Below are 19,966 nucleotides of genomic sequence, written 5' to 3' on the forward strand. Positions count from 1 at the left end.
ACTTGTCCCTGTTGCCACTTCTAGGGCCACACTCTAGGTCAAAGATGCGTCCTTGTAGATATGTGATGTATTATTGATGGGGATAGATAGGAGGAGGGTCGACCCATCTAGTGAAGCCACAGTTATCTGGACAGCTTTAATCCTGAAAACCCATTTACCAATAAGTACTACTACAAACCAAATGTAAATCTAAAAAAGGAGAGAGTTCAAAGGAAATACAAATCCTCGCGGGCATCTAAAGAAACGATGGCCTCCACCATCACAGTCATTGTACATCTGCACAACGCAATCCAAACCATGGCGGCATTTTGGTCAATCTTCAATGCGCTTGTCGTATGATCTAAGAGGTCTCTCACGGGTGAAGTCACTCTTCCTCTCCAAAGGAAATTCCTCTATTGGTTCTTCAAAAGAATCAGGACCTAGAGAACCCTCCCACACAATCGGAGGTCCCTTCCTCACCCCTTTTCCTTTCCCTCTACCGAAACCCTTTCCACTCGAGGAACCTCCGCTCGACATTTGCTAAAACTAAACCAGAAAACAAGTTGTGTGGATGTGGAGCAAGACATGGAGCACTATATATAGAGATGAAGGCAGGTTCACCATGAATGCTACTTGATAAAAAACTTATGTGCGTACTCATTTATTGAATCTGCAAAGGTTAGATGCTTCATCTGAAAAGCCTACAACCATGACTGGTCATTTCATACGAAAAGGCTACACCTGTGTTTGTCACTTCATCTAAATGCAGTATATCACTCTGATATTAATTCATTGCGTACACGGATACAATAGTAAACGAATCTAGGCTTTTCAGTCAGTTTTCAAATAGACTTTTCATTGACTGCAACAGTACTTGTAGCCCTTGACTGCAACAGCACAAGTAGCCTTTTCAGTGATACAAATAGTAGCACTACAGTCCTAAGATAGTTAACGAAGTACAGGGCATAAGACCATCTGAAATAAAAGCATAGTGCATTACAACATAATAAAAAAGTCCAGGGAATAAGTTCATATGAAATAAAAGCAGAGTGCATTACAACATAGTAAAAAAGTCTAGGGCTACATGACATCGCTCGTGAATAAACCAAATACCTACTGAGTGCAACGAGGCCACTTTCCCTTCCTCTAGGCATCGGGATTCTCCTCCATCGCTGCCTTCGCTCGACGCACACGCTCAAGCTTCTTCTCCCTCTCCGCCCTGTACGCATCAACACGCCTCCTTTCCTCCTCTTCCTTATGCTCCTTTTCTATAGCCTCCTGTCTACGTCTCTGCTCAAACCTCTCCTTAACCTCCGCATCCCACTCCTTCAGGCCTTCTAGATGCTGCTTGTCCGACTCTTTGATCTCAGTGTCAATCCACTGCTCAAAGTCACACAGTGGTGGAACGGTCTGCAAGAAAAAGAAATTGTTACAAAACAAATAAACAAGCAATACTTAATATCATAAGAAAATTAATTAACACACAATAAAAATTCATCACAATCGATGCACGGCGCTATTGCTTTGTAGGTTCCCATACATAATTGGGACACATCCAGTACCTCTGTCTATATGTTTCCTCATCTTTAGAGATGTCTAACTTGCAAGGATCACCACAAAATCACATGGGTCGAGGAACACCTTCAGGGAGAGGCTTCAGGTCGTAGGGATTTGCCCTCTGGCGACCATAGCTACAATTGAAAGAATTTAGTCATATTAACGGAGAACCAAACCTAAATCTAGGGTTTTCTATTTGTTGCACAAATAATGAATAAACATTGGGATTACCTTGGAATACGAGCTTTACCACGCCTTGGCATCCTAACATTACGTAGAAAAAAAATCAATCCAAAGTACCTTGCAACGAATATAAAGCTACTAACACTAAATCACCATACCTCCCAAATAAGCTTTTCATTACAAACCCTAACCAAATTTGAATCCCAACAAACACAAAATTTAACTCAATGATTATAAACCAGAACATATACAATAACAACAACAACAACCATACATTTGGGTCATTCAATCATTTGAACCATCATACATTGCACGAATGATATGAACATGAACCAAACCTATAATGCCAAGTTCAAAAAAAAATACAAACAACCGAATCTAAATGGATGAAATGAAAGAGGGGAAAGAGGAATACCTTGGCAAAACGTTCTAGTCATAAAAAATTAAAATCTAATGACCAACAAATAACTAAAATACATACTAACCCTAATGACCAACAAATAACTAACCCTAATGACACCTACAATAAACAAAGAACCCTAATAACCAAAATAACTAGAAACCAAACTAACCTAACATGTTCAGCACATAAAACAGTTAAACAACAATGCACTCAATCATCCTAAGTCATACATTTTACAAATGCAAACACACATATACCAAAACACCATACACCCATGATTCCACATGATTAGAGACAATGTAAGCACATCTACGCGGATATATTGGAAGAGGGGAGGGACCATTACCTCGAGTAAGCTTCGGGAGACGAGATCCGGACACCTAGGGTCGCATTTGGGGGTTAGGGTTTCGTGGGGGCGTGGGGGAGACGAAGAGAGAGCAGAGCGCCAGCTTTCAGAATGGAGGGAGGAAGAAGAAGGGGGCCGCGGCGCGGCTCCAAGAGCCCAGACCTCGGCGTTGAGTCGGGCCGCGCCGAGTCTGGTGGCTCGGCGTTAAGTGACCCCGCACCGAGCTATTGGGCCACGAAACGTTGTTGGGCCGCCTGGGCCGCGCGCCGGATGGTGCCAATAGCTCGGCGTGTAGTCCCACTGCGCCGAGGTTGGGCCTGTGGCGTTGGCTGACACAACGCCGACGTGTCGGACCCCATGCACCACCGTGTCGCCGTCGACCGGGGTCGTCCGTGACGTGGCAAGACTTCGGCGTCATGTCAGCCGACGCCGACCCTCATACCTTGACGTCATGTTCTAAGACGTCTAAAAATAGTTTATTTTCAGCAAACATTTTGACATAAGTCTTTTTTTAAAAAAATGTTTTCAAAAGGGACCAAAATGCAAAAAAATTTACACTGGGAACAAGTTCAAGGACGGATTTTACTCTTGAAGTAGAGAGAGAGGCACGGCACGGCGAGCAGTGGTCCCTTCGCCATGGCGACTCTGGCGGCCAGCTCCGTGTCCGACGACTCCGACTCCTGTCAGTTAGTCTCTCTCCCTAGTCCGTCCCTCCCCCAAACCCTTCCAATTCCCCGCAACCCCAAGTTCAATCTACTCCATGGGAGACGATCGATTTTGTTCCCTTCCCTTCTCTTTCGGGGTGCTCGGGATCGCATTTCTGCATCGCGTGCGCTTGACGCTGTTACTGTTGTAGGTATTGATTTCGCTCTTCCCTTGTTGCAGGTCCAGCGAGGCAAGCACATGGGATTCTCAAGGTACCCTCCTACTGGTTCCTTCTGCTTGCTGCTCCCTCCCCATCTCCATTTCTCTTTGCTCCCATCCCAACATATGCCCGCGGTTTTCATTAGTCATTACTCATTACATTAGAAGAAGCAGTGCCAGGCCTGCTTTTCCGATTCATGCTTCCATGGACAGCTGGACCCTGCGCTCCAGAAATCAAACAGCCAAAGCAGATTTCCTCTTTTGCTCTTTTTTTTTCAGATGCAACTGTCGATCTGTCCCGGATTTGTTTTAGTGCGACTTACGGTGTGGGTTTTGGCAGATATAACCGGTTCTTATCGTCTCCTGTGCAGTGTTAAGCAGGCATGCTGCATGTCTGGAGCTGGAGGAGTTAACTGCAATATCAGTCAATCCCTGTCTACTTCCAGCTCTCAATCAGTTGCTTCTCGAGGCGTATGCCATTCTGCGTCCCAAGCCACTTGACTATGACCAGCGCAACGCCTTGGTTGGTGTCTTCAGGGAGATGGTGAATCGAAGATTTGGTATGTTTCCATTTCTTGGACATTATCGATTATTTGAATATAGTCACCAACCTCTAGCTTCCAAATTCATCCCTAATAAGTAATAAGTAGTAATGTGAATGCTGACTGGTGATTAGTTATAAAATTTGCAGTTCTTCTCTCTCTGAGAACTCTCTTTATTTATTTTTTATTATTATTTTTCAAAAATTCTCTTCATTTTTTAGTCTGTGGAATCAGTTGTGGAGGAAAATCTAGGTGATTCTGGGGTGCAATACCAGCACAATGCTGATAGTAATAGTTTATATCCTGGCCTGTTGCATCAAATATCTTCGGTAATTGGATATATTATCACAAACCACCTGTTGTTTCACCATGCACTGGTTTAAGAAGTATTAGGAAATATGGAGAATTTTCGAAAAAGAAAATGGAACACATAGATGTTGTATTGGTCTATTGCCAATTGGCTGCTAAAAGTACAAACCTACAGAATTATTTTTTAGAGTTTTCGGCCCATGTCCCAGCCTTTCAATTAAAATCAAAAGACCAGAAGTGTTTACAACTCAAGTTCAAGAACCGGCAACATCCTCAACCAGCTAAAGTTTGCAAAGCAATCAGGAAACCATAACCACATGACAACTGTCCATGTGATCAAGGACAGAAACACAAAGCTTACAAACCTGAACCACAGAACTACTACTAAACTTCAGACTTTAAAGAAGCATCAACGAAGGTCCACCTCTTGAAACTTGCCACCCTCAAGACCTTCAATACCGGTACCTCCATGCACCACGCTGTCCAGGGCAATAAAGCCCACATGCCGTGGAGACCAGCACCACATTTTAAGATTATCACATGAGAGTTTGCCAGATCTCTGAGAGCCTTTATCATCTGAGTCAGACCTTGCAACATTTTGATAGAGGTCATCTATACTCCACTGCATATTCTGAAAACAAATACCATTTCTAAGCCCCATAAGGCTGCAGAGGTCATACAATTATGAATCAAAAACTTCTTGTTGCTCCGCCACATAGTACCAAATTGTAACAGTGATTTATATTTTATACTCCCTCTATTACAAATTATAAGACTGTTTTGGGTTTTCTAGATACATAGGTTTTACTATGCACTTAGATGTACATTGTGTGTAGTAAAAGCAATGTATCTAGAAAGTCAAAACTCTTATAATTTGGAATGAAGTATTAGTTTGCACTTGTTTTATAATGGTTTCAGGTTTCATTTTTTTTTAATGTGTTATCAGAAATGATTGTGTTCACTAATAAGGGCCATAAATTGGCCTTGTCCTGCAGCTGTTATCAGCAGAGAGTTTATGGGAGCATGGGCTGTGTCAAGCAATTTTGAAGCATCATGGATCTCCAAGACCTGGAAGAAAGGAGCCGGCAATTTAAGTGTTTAAGTATTTGTGCATCGAGCACTAACAAGTAGCAAAAGATTAGACTCTTACTCTGAAAAGCACACAAACACTAATTTTGCTTCTATTTATGCAGGTTGAAGATTTCTTGGACCGATCGCAAAATTTTGCAAGGTCAGTGGGAAAGGTGCAGATGCAGAAGATTTGCAAATGCCTTAGAGAATGTGCTTTGAACTTGTTAGATTTCATGAGAGGGAAAATGGACATAATGAAGCTGAGGACCCTTTTATTTGGGCGGCTTAGCCCAGATGAATTAGGCAGCAAACCTCGTTTGGAGCATGTCAAGAGAAAAAGGAAGTGGGGACTGACCCCACAGGGAAGATGTGTGTTCCAGAAGAGTGCACAGCATGGTGGTAGTGCTACTAGCAGTGATTCGTTACCCACTGCTAACAAGGTCTTGCCTCACGCGCTCCAGGCCAACAGTCTAGCACTCATCAGTTTGTGCCCATTATTCGGTGGCCTCGAATCATTCCTTCTGGTTTTGGCTATGGATTATCGCTTGGGATTCCATCGGTTGCTCCTCACCTTGGCAAGGGAATACTGGGCAAGCCACCGAGTAATATAACTCCCTTAAATCAATGGGGCTCAACTCAACTAGTGCACATACAGCAAAAAGGTCTGCTTCTGCAGACTCCACACCAGCATACATGTCAGCAGTCATGTAGCGGAGCTTATGGAGCCAAGCAGCTCCGGCACAATGATAACGTCCGGTGATGAGCAGCTCTAGTAGCGGAGCTCCCTCTTGTGTTGAGGCACTTTTCATTGCTCTTGTTTGACCCAAGTGTTAGTTTTTTTCTTCTCTCATTGAAGGGATCATGACGCCTAATAGAGGAGTGAATTAGGCAACTTTGGGTTCTGGGCCTTTAGGTTCTTTAGCTCCCTAATCCCTCGCTTAGGGAGAGTGGATTCTTGGTTGGTGATGGTTAGGTACTGGCTCTTTGGGTTTCAAGGCTTCTTGCCTACTGGTTGGGGTTGGTGCCTTTTAAGTTGGTGACGAGGGTCGATTATGTTCTCGCTCTTCAGGACATAGTAGCCCTTATTATAATGATCTGAGAAGTGGCATCGAAGGAATGGGATCATTTAGCCTAATATCTCATTGAGGGGATAGTATGAACTTGATGATAGCTTGTCTGAGGTTCATGATCCTCTCTGAAGTGACAATGTCTAACAAATCGTTTTGATGGCCTGATATGACTGTCAGCATTTGTACCCTGGCATACTCATCAGTAATAGGCTGAAAATGAAACGTGCGGCCTGGAACCACCAAGATAGTGGAAACTTCTAAACATCTGAACATTGGTGGTACCATATGGTATAACTAGTGAGCAAGCTGTTAGCCCAACGATGTCATCATCTAGATACCGCTCCTTGTTTGCCATAAGTCTGATGTTGCTTGGAATGGTAGAAGATTATGAGGGTTGTCAAATGACCATTTGCTACTGCAGCGGCCGCTGCTGTTGCGTGCTCTGTTGATGAGACATCATCATTTGTTTAAAGTCTTTCCTAGCATGATGAGACATCATTTGTTTAAAGTCTTTCCTAGCATCGTCCTTATAACACTCTCCCATAGCTTCCTTGTAACGATCGCGTTTTTTTACATGTCTGTCCTGTCCACCTGGGGAATGCTTCTTAACAACTCAACCTTGAGGAGATGCCTTGGATGCGACCGAGGTCTCAAGGTTGCCAAGCTGTTGACTAAGGATGTCCCTCTCCCTTTCGAGCTCCAATGATCCTTCCATCTCCTTAACGGCAATCGCCGTTATATTATTGGTTGCTTCCTTGGTCAATGGATTCATCCATGACAAGTCAGCATCACTTTCTTGTGGTTTCTGAGCACGTAGATAGTTGGAGGCTTGGAGCTCCTTTCTTCAAGGACATCAAATAGTACCGACAACTCGATTGCCTTCATTGCCTCTTGTTGTGCCTTCATTTCGGATTTTGGAGCTTGTAACCACCCATGACAAGGCGATGGTGATACTTATTCTTCCTTACAAGCTAGGAGTTGGCTTGACTAATACATAAGAACTCATCTAAGCACTTCTGCTAAACAAAGACCTGCCACTGAGCTTCGGTAATCTTGTCGTACATCTTTGTAGCGTGTAGTTCTTTCTTCACGAACTTTGGTATTCAGTTTGGATTTCCGGTTATGGAAGCTGATCTCCAACTGCCTCATCGAATATTCCTTTAAGAGGTCATTCAGAACCTCTGGGGAAACAAAGGCCCTATTCGTTTCGCTGAAATTTAGCTTATACTGATTCGTTGTGAGAGGAAAAATGTTAGTTGATCTTCACTAATAGGCCCAACGGCCTATTGGGCCCTTGTCTCTGCGCCCTGATTGGGGGCGCCCAATCCTAATATGGTTGGTGGGCCTTTGTCGCACAGCACATATAAAAGAGAGGTGGGGATCACGGCTCTAATTACGAGGTTGGTCTGAGCTGCTGTGATCCACCAACAGAAAACCTAATCCGATCTACAGTAGTGCTGCCAGCGACGGGAAAGCCACCAACCGACTCCGCCGTCGTCTCTACATCGCCACCACGCTGGAACCACTGCGCTGAGCTGCTGTGACACCGTCATCCAAGCTGTTGTGGCGCCATAGACCTAATGGTGACCTAGACCAAGATACATCTACAATTTGTCATCTAGACCAAGAAGCCTACCCCGAATCTACCTTACAGAGGTACTCCCTGATCCTAACAATGGTAGATCCCTAATCCTATGTGGCAGAACCTCCTAAGAAATCGGGCCCACGTGCACCTATCGTTGTCTTATCAGACCTCGGATAGCGTTCACGAGTTTCCAACAACTCAATAGGTCTGTCGGGTGTCCTCGGGAAACCCGAATCATCCACGATTCTCTTTTCAAACAGGATCCCAATCACAGACATTGCAGATTACAACAGTTTATTCAAATATATATACCAGAGTAAAAGATAGCGGAAGTCTTAAGATAACATAGTTACAAACCAGTTGTTTTCAAACTTACAATACCATAAGTGTCATACAACCATAGTAGCGGGATAATATTACATTAACTTTATTTATCATACAAACTAGTGCCTTGTCCAAAGGCCATTCATCACTCATCGTCATTGACTTCAAACACAGACATGCAGCAGGGACCAAAACAAGCATGCGCATGCGACTCACCTGCAACAAGGGTTAACAAACCCTGAGTACAAAGGTACTCAACAAGACTAACCCGACGTAACGGGGTGTAAAACTTTAGAGATGCAGGGGTTTGGGACAAGGTAAGTATGTAGCAAAATTCAAAGTACTTTGCCAAAAGCTTACTATTCTTATCCTATTTTTTCAGTTTTACCCCTAAGTCTTTTTAGTTCATTATCTCAAACTAAATGTACATTTCCCATATTCCATTCTTTCTCATTTCATTCTTTTCTCATGTTTTAGTAATTCACCAGTCCTGCATTGCTTCTGTAATGAATCGAGTCTCCATATCCGCGGAGCACCGGCAATTCGAATTGATTCAAGTCCCAGCTGGGGATTCCTTATCACACGACATATGTAGAACTTAATCTTACATATATCAACCTCGCTACCGGATCCTCCTATACTAAGCCGTCTCCACGCCACCCGAGAGCACAGCACACCTCAAATCCGGCCACATTCCAGCCACGAGGGTACACGCTACTCCCTGCCATCTCTCCACTCCCAGTGCGTGGGCATTCGTCTTAGTATCGGATTAGTCGAAGTAGGCTTACCGGAGTATGTGACCAGTACTACAAAGTGTCTCGTTCAGAAGATCTACAATGAGTGGCCTTTAAGCGACATAGTCGGCAACATTACCCAACATTCAAGATAAGTCACCCGACTAGTCTCTAGTTCATTCTACCTTCTTTCTTTCTTTGGCCAGAATGCCATCTTTGATTGTATCGAAACTTTTACTTTGAAAGCCTACCATAAAGCATACTAAGCATTCTACGCCTTTGTAAATAAAATCATCTTCAAGGATGGTAAACAATCAACAAGGAAGGCAATGCATCAAGTAGGTAACATTTGAATTAATCAACTTAATGCAATAGGTAACATAGGTGATAAACTTTTCAAAGTAAACAAGGTAAGGGTTTAATGCATAAATCGGGGCTTGCCTTCGTTGATGATCTCAGGTTCCGGATCCGTACCACAATTATCGAATCCCGTGACAACCGGGGATTCTTCCAGAACTTGCTCAACTAGAATCGTTTCACTCTCGGGTTCTACACGAAACGATAACATATGCCTTAACATGATGATAATGTAAACATGATGCTTTCATGGTACATGAAATGTAAAAACACCCCGCAAATGATTTTATTTCACGGTACAGTTGCAAGCCAACAAAACCAACTTGCAATCCTACCATCAAGAACCACACATGTGACTTGGCCAAATGGATCTTGAAACCCTACTAGTCACAAAACATGACCAAAACAAGATCCAACACTAATCAAACACTTAGGGTTTGCCTTTATTTATTTTTGAATTAATTTGGAATTAAGCCCAAAAATGAACTTGTTCCAAATGACCTGAAAATTTTATGTAAGCTTCCTCATGACAAATTAGTGTACCAAAACAAATTTCATAATTTTTGGAATTATACAGTGACCAACAAAAATCATGGAAATTGTATTTTTCAATTAATGGACTGAATATTTGAACATAAAAAATTATTCAAATTTCAAGTTTCAAATTTTTAAATCATACTAGAACATGTACAGAAGTTACACACAAAATTTCAGAATTTTTTGAGCTATCATGAATTTCCTACAAATTCCCAAAGTTTTAGCACTATTCACAAAGTCAGAAAATAAAAATTTTCACAGTTCTTCTTCCTCACTCGCACTGATAGCCAAGCCCCACTGTCAGTGACTCAAAGAAATCACGGCGGCGCTGCCCTCACTGGCCGGCCTCAAAATGCGCCGACGGTGATGCTCCGGCGAGGCCGACCTCACCAAAATGATCTACACACTACTACGAACCCATCCCAGCCCTCAGATCGGAAGAAGGCGCGCTGGAGACGGCTCCACGCCGGCCATGGCGGCTCGAGCACGACGGCTCACGGCGTAACCCCGGCAATGGCGCAGTAGAGTCTAAAACAAGGTAAGTATCGCGCTCAGTAGCTCACCACGGTCACGCCGATACGTTCGGTGAAGCCGGAGACGGTCTGGAACGGCCTAGCCACGTCGAGGCGATGATGGCGGAGCTCCGGCCGGTCTTGGGGAAGAAGGCGTTGCGCCGGGCGACTCCGGCCAACCCAAGTGACGTAGGCAAGCCGCAGAGAAGTGCAAGGCCGAGGCGATCGCGTAGGCATAGCTGGGCACGATGGATGCTGCTCGACGGAGGCTACGGCGAGCGGCGGAGCAAGCTGGCTGCGGAGCAGAGCAGAAGGGGAAAAACGGGAATGACGACGGCGGCGGCTGCTATTTATAGCCGAGAAGGGGTTGCTCGGCGTCGACAGCGCACGCCCGAGCTCGCCACGGCACCGGCTGCGTGTCAACGTGCAAAGAAGCGGCGAAATCCGATCGGCGGCGACCTCCGCGTGGCGCCGGCGGCAAGCAGAGAGGTGGATGTTGATTTTTGAAATAATTACAGAACTGCCACTGCGTCCATTTTTCAAATTACTCACAAATTTTCTAAAGAAGTTGAAAATCTCCAAAAATGAAAGTTGTTCAATTTTTCAAACTCTACAACTTTGCTTCTAGAAATATTTTCAAATTCTGCCTCCATTTTGAAATTTGAATTTGGGGTGCATTTGAGCATTTGAATCATTTCAAAATTACTCCAAATTTTATATGTAAACTTGAAAAACTTTGAATACCAAAGTTGATCCACATAAAATAACCTCCAACTTTGCTTTTTGCCTCAACCCCAAATTCCATATGGATTTTGAATTAGTCAAAAGGGGCAAAAAGGACTTTTATAATTTGAATATGAATTCAAATTTGATTTGTCTTCCTTTTACTTAAATTTTGATTTTTGACCAGTAACATGGCCCATTAGGGTTATTTAAGTCAAATGACACATGACCTCACATGATCACATGAAATTTGACCCTTGTGGTCATGATCTTTATTTAGGGTTTTGAAACACATCACATGAAATAACAACATTATGATATAAGGCTTATTTAGTGAATGCATTCAAAAATTTTCTACTTTATGAATGCTTTGCAATGCATATGATGACATGTCAAATTTTAGTGCTAGGTCAAAACACCAGAGGTGTTAGAACCCTTCCCCCTTAAAGAAATCTCGTCCCGAGATTTAAAACTTAAGGCTAAGTAACGGAAAAGGAAATGTGTCAAGCTAACACATTAGAACTTTATTCAAAAAGGCTAGTGAGGGGGTTTTCCATTCTGTTGACAAATGAGACAAGTTACAATATAGACAAGGTATTGCAACTAGATAGAAGCGAGGAAGTCAGGAAAATTCTCTTCTAAGTAATCCTCGGACTCCCAAGTAGCTTCATCTTCAGTGTGTTGATTCCATTGTACTTTGTAGAACTTGATCGTACGTCTCCGAGTGACTCAATCTTTCTGATCTAAGACTCTAATGGGGTACTCGACATAAGTCAAATTAGGTTCTAGTTCTACATCACCAAAGTCGATCTCTTGGTCAGGTACTTGAAGGCACTTCTTTAACTGAGATACATGGAAGATATCATGCACCGCTGACATGTGATCTGGTAGCTTGACGCGATAGGCGACTGTTCCACATCGTTGTTGGATCTGAAAAGGACCGACATAACGGGGCACCAACTTTACCCGAATCCCAAAACGATGAACTCCTTTCATCGGTGATACCTTGAGGTAGACATAATCTCCCACTTTGAATTCTAGCGGTCGTCTCCTCTTATCAGCATAGCTTTTCTGTCGGGATTGAGCTACCTTCATATTGGCTTGTATGAGTTTAACTTTCTCTTTAGCTTCCTTGACCACATCTAGTCCAAAGAACCAACGTTCTCTAGCTTCGGACCAATTTAAAGGTGTTTGGCACCTACGACCATACAGTGCCTTGAATGATGCCATTTTAATGCTCTCTTGATGGCTATTGTTATATGAGAATTCAGCTAAGGGAAGGCATTCATCCCATTTAGCACCAAAAGAAAGAACACATGCTCTTAACATATCTTCAAGAATTTGATTTACCCTTTCAGTCTGTCCATCTATTTGCGGATGATAAGCAGAACTACGGATAAGTTTAGTTCCCAAAGACTCATGTAGACTTTTCCAAAACTTGGATATGAACAATGACCATCTGTTAGAGACAATGGTCTTGGGTGCCCCATGCAGACTGAAGATTCTATCAAGATAAAGCTTTGCATACTGCTCCGCTCGATATTTATCTCTGACTGGTAAGAAATGAGCTATCTTGGTTAGACGATCAACAATAACCCATATTGAATTGTAGCCTGCAGCTATCCTGGGCAATCCCACGATGAAGTCCATACAAATATCTTCCCACTTCCAAGATGGAACTGGCAACGAATGTAATGGACCTACAGTCTTCATATGAACCACTTTGACTCTCTAACAAATATCACACTTGGCTACATATTGAGCTATTTCTATTTTCATTTTGGTCCACCAATATCTCTTTCTCAGATCATGATATATTTTATTACTACCCGGATGAATGTAGTATCTTGTAGAATGAGCTTCATCAAGAATCTGCTTTCACAGCTCTGGATTTTTGGGTACTACCAATCTATCCTTGAACCATACAACATCTGATTCATCAATCTTGAAACATGTTGGTTTTCCAGATCTAACTTTATCCTTGATACGGGCTATGCCCTTACTTTTTCATTGAGCATCAATGATCTGATCTTTGATAGTGGATTCAATTGCAATATTGGACAGGGAACCTTGTTCTATGATTTGTAAATTCATATGCTCCATCTCTTGACACAATGTTCGTTGCATAGGTTCTACAATCAGACAATGACAATGACTCTTGCGACTCAGGGCATCGGCAACCACATTAGCCTTGCTCAGATGATAATGCACTTCTAAGTCATAATCTTTAATAAGTTCTAACCATCCTCTTTGCCTCATATTCAATTCTGACTGGGTGAAGATGTATTTCAAACTTTTATGATCTGTATAGATATGACATATATTGTCCAATAAATAATGTCGCCAAATCTTGAGTGAATGAACAACAGCAGCTAATTCAAGATCATGGGTGGGATAATGTTCTTCATGCTTCTTGAGTTGTCTGGAAGTGTATGCTATGACTCTGCCTTCTTGCATCAGAACACAGCCAATACCAATTCCAGATGCATCACAATAGATATCAAATGCCCTCTCGATATCAGGTTGTGCTAATACTGGTGTAGTTGTCAACAACTTCTTCAATGTCTGAAAGGCCTCTTCACATTCTATTGACCATACAAACTTAGTTTGATTGTTCAACAATCCAGTAATTGGCTTCGCAATTCTGGAGAAGTCAGGGATAAACCGACGGTAATACCCTGCCAACCCCAGGAAACTACGAACTTGATGAACAGTTGTAGGTACTTTCCAATTAAGGACTTCTTCTACCTTGCTCGGATCTATAGCTATACCTTCAGCAGATAGCACATGACCCAGAAATTGTACTTCCTCCAACCAAAATGCACATTTACTAAATTTGGCATATAATTGGTGATCTCTTAATCTTTGTAGAACAATATGGAGATGTTCCGCATGTTCCTCTTTGCTCTTAGAGTAGATAAGAATGTCATCAATAAACACCATGACAAGCTTATCCAACTCAGGCATGAAAACTGAGTTCATCAGGTACATGAAATGAGCCAGGGTATTGGTTAGCCCAAAAGACATGACTAAATACTCATATAGACCATATCGGGTAGTAAATGCTGTCTTCGGCACATCTTCACGTCTGATCTTAATCTGGTGATAGCCCGATCTCAAGTCTATCTTCGAGAATACCTTAGCTCCCTCAAGTTGATCAAAAAGCAAATCAATTCGGGGTAAGGGGTATTTGTTCTTGATGGTGACTTCATTTAACGGCCGATAGTCAACACATAACCTTAAGGTTTGGTCCTTCTTCTTCACAAAAATTACAGGGCATCCCCAAGGTGATGAACTGGGTTGAATGAAACCATTGTCTAACAACTCTTGTAGTTGCATTTTTAGTTCTGCTAGTTCATTGGGTGGCATCCTATATGCTCTTCTAGACACTGGTGCTGTCCCTGGTTTCAGATCAATTCTAAACTCTACATCTCAGTCAGGTGGCAGACCAGGTAGATCATCAGGAAAGACATTCATAAACTCACATACCACTGAAATTTTCTTGACTCCTTCAATAATAGTTGCACAGACTGTTTCCACTGTACTCTTAGGAAAGGGAAGTTGGATGAGAAGTTGGGTTTTGCTGCCAGGTGTATTTACCCTTATGGTTCTATGCAGGACATCTATGATAGCCCCGTGTTGAGTTAACCAGTTCATACCAAGGATCACATCTATATCTTGATCCTTTAATATCAGCATATTGGTAGGGAACTCATAACCTCCCAAATCAATAGGTACATGCTAAACTACCTCCCTTGTATAGATTCGTCCTCCGGGCGACTGTATATGATAGGGTTCTTTTGTTTCCCCAATAGCTATCCCATGCTTCACAACAAATGTACGATTGATGAATGTATGGGATGCACCAGAATCAAATAAGGTAATTGCAGGGTGCTTAGCAATGGGAAACATACCCATCATAACTGGTTCTCCTTCTAGAATAGATTCCACTTGAGTATAGAAGACCCTTCTAGTTTTCTTCTTAGCCTGACCCTTCTGATTGTTCTGAGCATTGCCCTTGTACTGATTCTGAGCTTGATTAACAGGGGCTTTGGGTGCATCAGGATTGTTCTTCCTAGGATACGGACATTCTCGAGAAAAGTGTCCAGGGTTTACCACAATTATAGCATGGAAAATTGTGATTCTGGGGAGTAGCATTGCGGTTTGAATTATTTGTATTATTTTGCTGTTGCGGTGCTTGATGAGTATAAGGCGTATTAGTTGTAGGGCGAATGAAGATTTGCTGCCTGCTTTGGCCTTGTTGTGGGTGGAATGGTGCATGGCCATGATTTTGAGGATGGTATATGATCTTCTGACGCTTTCCACTCGACGATCTGGAAGCAAATATTTTCTTCTTCTTCGCCTCCTTGTGTCGGCGGTAATTCTCCTCTGAAGCGATAGCAATGTTGATTGTCTCATGGTAAGTTGCATTACCACAAGTTGCCATCATGGTCTGAAGTTTAGTGTTCAGGCCTCTAAGAAAATGATTCTTTTTCTTCCTGTCAGTATTCACATACTCAATAGCATACTGCGACAGGTAGTTAAAACGCCCAACATAATGCATCACTGGGTGCTCCCCTTGCTTAAGAGCCAAGAACTCTTCTAACTTACCGTCTGGAATATAGTGTGCCCTAAAGGCATCCTTGAAATCCCTCTAGTTGATTTGGTGACCAGCGGGCTGTACTGCTACCAAATTTGCCCACCAGGCACTAGTAGCTCCTCAGAGTTGCTGTGCCGCAAACCTAGGTTTCTGAACCTCAGTACAGTGAATCAGGTCAAACTTTTACTCTATTGTCCTAAGCCAATCGTCTGCTTCTAAAGGTTCTTCTGCCTTAGAGAACACCGGTGGACGTGTGTCAGTAAAATCCACATAGGTTGACTCGTCATTTCCATTACGATGGCCACGATTAGGGTATGGCGCCTGCTGGTTCTACACTAATTCCCTTAACAGCCTAGCATTCTCTGCCGTTGCGTTGACGAGTGCGGCTATGGCATCTGCCATAGTCGAAGGCATTGGTGGAGGATTTGGGCACTCATCATCGTCGTGTGAGCCACTAGCACCAGTTCGGGTGATAGGACGAGGCATCTATTAGAGAAACACATTTACTTACATTATTCTTTATTGAAAGCATTTAAAAGGTTTCATGCTACAAAGGGTCCTTATTTATATTACATGTCTTGTATCCCACAAGACAACCCTGGTTTTCTAGGAAAGCAGTAAAGGAACTACTTCTACTCCAAGCTCTCAGTCTTTGGCATCCGTGCCCATATCGGACGAAACCTCATCTTCATCTGAGAAGTACACCAACTCCTCAAGATCCTCCTCCTCTTCTTCATTCTCGACTTCTCCTGGAGCTACAACCATTTCTTCATCGGTAACTTCACCATCCCCATGAGGTGGATGAAGTTGAGCGTACAACATGTGGACATTCTCATGAAGAATAGCATTGTCCATCTCCAGGTCTTCTACGTAGAACTCTAGCTCATGGACGCGTTCATTGGCCGTATCCTCTCATGTTCAGGCTTCATTCCGCAGCTCCATGGTCATGGTGATGCCCCTTTGCATTTCTGCCAACTCCTCTTGATCTTTGGCATGAGCTCGATGAAGAGTGTTGAGCTCCTTGTTAAGGTTCTCGACGTTGGCGGGGTTGCTTGAAGATCCTTCCTCACCTAGGTTCTTGGAACTTCCCTCACCAAGCTCGTGGCTTCTTGGCGCCAATTGGTGACGAGGGACTCCATGAGGTCCGGTGGACTTGCGTGCGGTTTTCTTGGTCTTTGCCATAGCCTATAGGATTTAAGGTAGGACTATAAGAATAGCTTGAGGATAATGGAGGTTAGCAAGAATGGGATTGACATTACTTACCCAACCACTATTAAGGGGATTTATTATGCAATGTGCTTAAGCATGATGCATGAATCGATCTTACGAATCTAAGTACAACAGATTTATATAATCATAAGTACTAGATTTTTAATACATAGGACAAACCTAATCATATTATTCGCCACAAACTTTCAAATAAGACAGGATTGAGTCTAGCTCAAAGGTAAGAAGAAAGAAATTGAACTTTCGAAATATCATGTTTACTTTCCTTGATCCAAATCATTTTGAAGGTTTTTCCAAAGTAACCTACAATGATCTTAGATGGGAACTGCTCTGATACTAGCTGTGGCAGAACCTCCTAAGAAATCGGGCCCATGTGCACCTATCGTTGTCTTATCAGACCTCAGATAGCGTTCACGAGTTCCAAACAACTCAACAGGTCTGTCGGGTGTCCTCGAGAAACCCGAATCATCCATGATTCTCTTTTCAAACAGGATCCCAATCACAGACATTGCAGATTACAATAGTTTATTCAAATATATATATCAGAGTAAAAGATAGCGGAAGTCTTAAGATAACATAGTTACAAACCAGTTGTTTTCAAACTTACAATACCATAAGTGTCATACAACCATAGTAGCGGGATAATATTACATTAACTTTATTTATCATACAAACTAGTGCCTTGTCCAAAGGCCATTCATCACTCATCGTCATTGACTTCAAACACAAACATGCAGCAGGGACCAAAACAAGCCTGCACATGCGACTCACCTGCAACAAGGGTTAACAAACCCTGAGTACAAAGGTACTCAACAAGACTAACCCGACGTAACGGGGTGTAAAACTTTAGAGATGCAGGGGTTTGGGACAAGGTAAGTATGTAGCAAAATTCAAAGTACTTTGCCAAAAGCTTACTATTCTTATCCTATTTTTTCAGTTTTACCCCTAAGTCCTTTTAGTTCATTATCTCAAACTAAATGTACATTTCCCATATTCCATTCTTTCTCATTTCATTCTTTTCTCATGTTTTAGTAATTCACCAGTCCTGCATTGCTTCTGTAATGAATCGAGTCTCCATATCCGCGGAGCACCGGCAATTCGAATTGATTCAAGTCCCAGCTGGGGATTCCTTATCACACGACATATGTAGAACTTAATCTTGCATATATCAACCTCGCTACCGGATCCTCCTATACTAAGCCATCTCCACGCCACCCGAGAGCACAGCACACCTCAAATCCAGCCACATTCCAGCCATGAGGGTACACGCTACTCTCGCCATCTCTCCACTCCCAGTGCGTGGGCATTCGTATTAGTATCGGATTAGCCAAAGTAGGGTTACCGGAGTATGTGACCAGTACTACAAAGTGTCTCGTTCAGAAGATCCACAATGAGTGGCCTTTAAGCGACATAGTCGGCAACATTACCCTACATTCAAGATAAGTCACCCGACTAGTCTCTTGCTCATTCTACCTTCTTTCTTTCTTTGGCCAGATTGCCATCTTTGATTGTATCGAAACTTTTACTTTGAAAGCCTACCATAAAGCATACTAAGCATTCTACGCCTTTGTAAATGAAATCATCTTCAAGCATGGTAAACAATCAACAAGGAAGGCAATGCATCAAGTAGGTAACATTTGAATTAATCAACTTAATGCAATAGGTAACATAGGTGATAAACTTTTCAAAGTAAACAAGGTAAGGGTTTAATGCATAAACCGGGGCTTGCCTTCGTTGATGATCTCAGGTTCCGGATCCGTACCACAATTATCGAATCCCGTGACAACCGGGGATTCTTCTAGAAGTTGCTCAACGAGAATCGTTTCACTCTCGGGTTCTACACGAAATGATAACATATGCCTTAACATGATGATAATGTAAACATGATGCTTTCATGGTACATGAAATGTAAAAACACCCCGCAAATGATTTTATTTCATGGTACAGTTGCAAGCCAACAAAACCAACTTGCAATCCTACCATCAAGAACCACACATGTGACTTGACCAAATGGATCTTGAAACCCTACTAGTAACAAAACATGACCAAAACAAGATCCAACACTAATCAAACACTTAGGGTTTGCCTTTATTTATTTTTGAATTAATTTGGAATTAAGCCCAAAAATGAACTTGTTCCAAATGACCTGAAAATTTTATGTAAGCTTCCTCATGACAAATTAGTGTACCAAAACAAATTTCATAATTTTTGGAATTTTACAGTGACCTACAAAAATCATGGAAATTGCATTTTTCAATTAATGGACTGAATATTTGAACATAAAAAATTATTCAAATTTCAAGTTTCAAATTTTTAAATCATACTAGAACATGTACATAAGCTACACAGAAAATTTCAGAATTTTTGGAGCTATCATGAATTGCCTACAAATTCCCAAAGTTTCAGCACTATTCACAAAGTCAGAAAATAAAAATTTTCACTGTTCTTCTTCCTCACTCGCACTGACAGCCAGGCCCCACTGTCAGTGACTCAAAGAAATCATGGCGGTGCTGCCCTCACTGGCCGGCCTCAAAATGCGCTGACGGTGACGCTCCAGCGAGGCCGACCTCACCAAAATGATCTACACACTACTACGAACCAATCCCAGCCCTCAGATCGGAAGAAGGCGCACCGGAGAAGGCTCCACGCCGGCCATGGTGGCTAGAGCACGACGGCTCACGGCGTAACCCCGGCAATGGCGCAGTAGAGTCTAAAACAAGGTAAGTATCGCGCTCAGTAGCTCACCACGGTCATGCCGGTACGTTCGGTGAAGCCGGAGACGGTCTGGAACGGCCTGGCCATGTCGAGGCGATGATGGCGGAGCTCCGGCCGGTCTCGGGGAAGAAGGCGTTGCGCCGAGCGACTCCGGCCAACCCAAGTGACGTAGGCAAGCCGCAGAGAAGCGCAAGGCCGAGGCGATCGCGTAGGCGTAGCTGAGCATGACGGATGCTGCTCGACGGAGGCTATGGTGAGCGGCGAAGCAAGCTGGCGGCGGAGCAGAGCAGAAGGGGAAAAACGGGAATGACGACGGCGGCGGCTGCTA

At 42.9% G+C, this 19,966-nt stretch overlaps 1 pseudogene; it reads left to right on the plus strand.

Moving 5' to 3' along the window:
* Positions 1–3,030: 3,030 nt before the first annotated feature.
* On the plus strand, positions 3,031–6,890 carry LOC136541747 (uncharacterized; annotated as a pseudogene).
* Positions 6,891–19,966: the final 13,076 nt, after the last annotated feature.

This window comes from Miscanthus floridulus, chromosome 3 (assembly GCF_019320115.1).
Source record: "Miscanthus floridulus cultivar M001 chromosome 3, ASM1932011v1, whole genome shotgun sequence".
NCBI lineage: Eukaryota > Viridiplantae > Streptophyta > Magnoliopsida > Poales > Poaceae > Miscanthus > Miscanthus floridulus.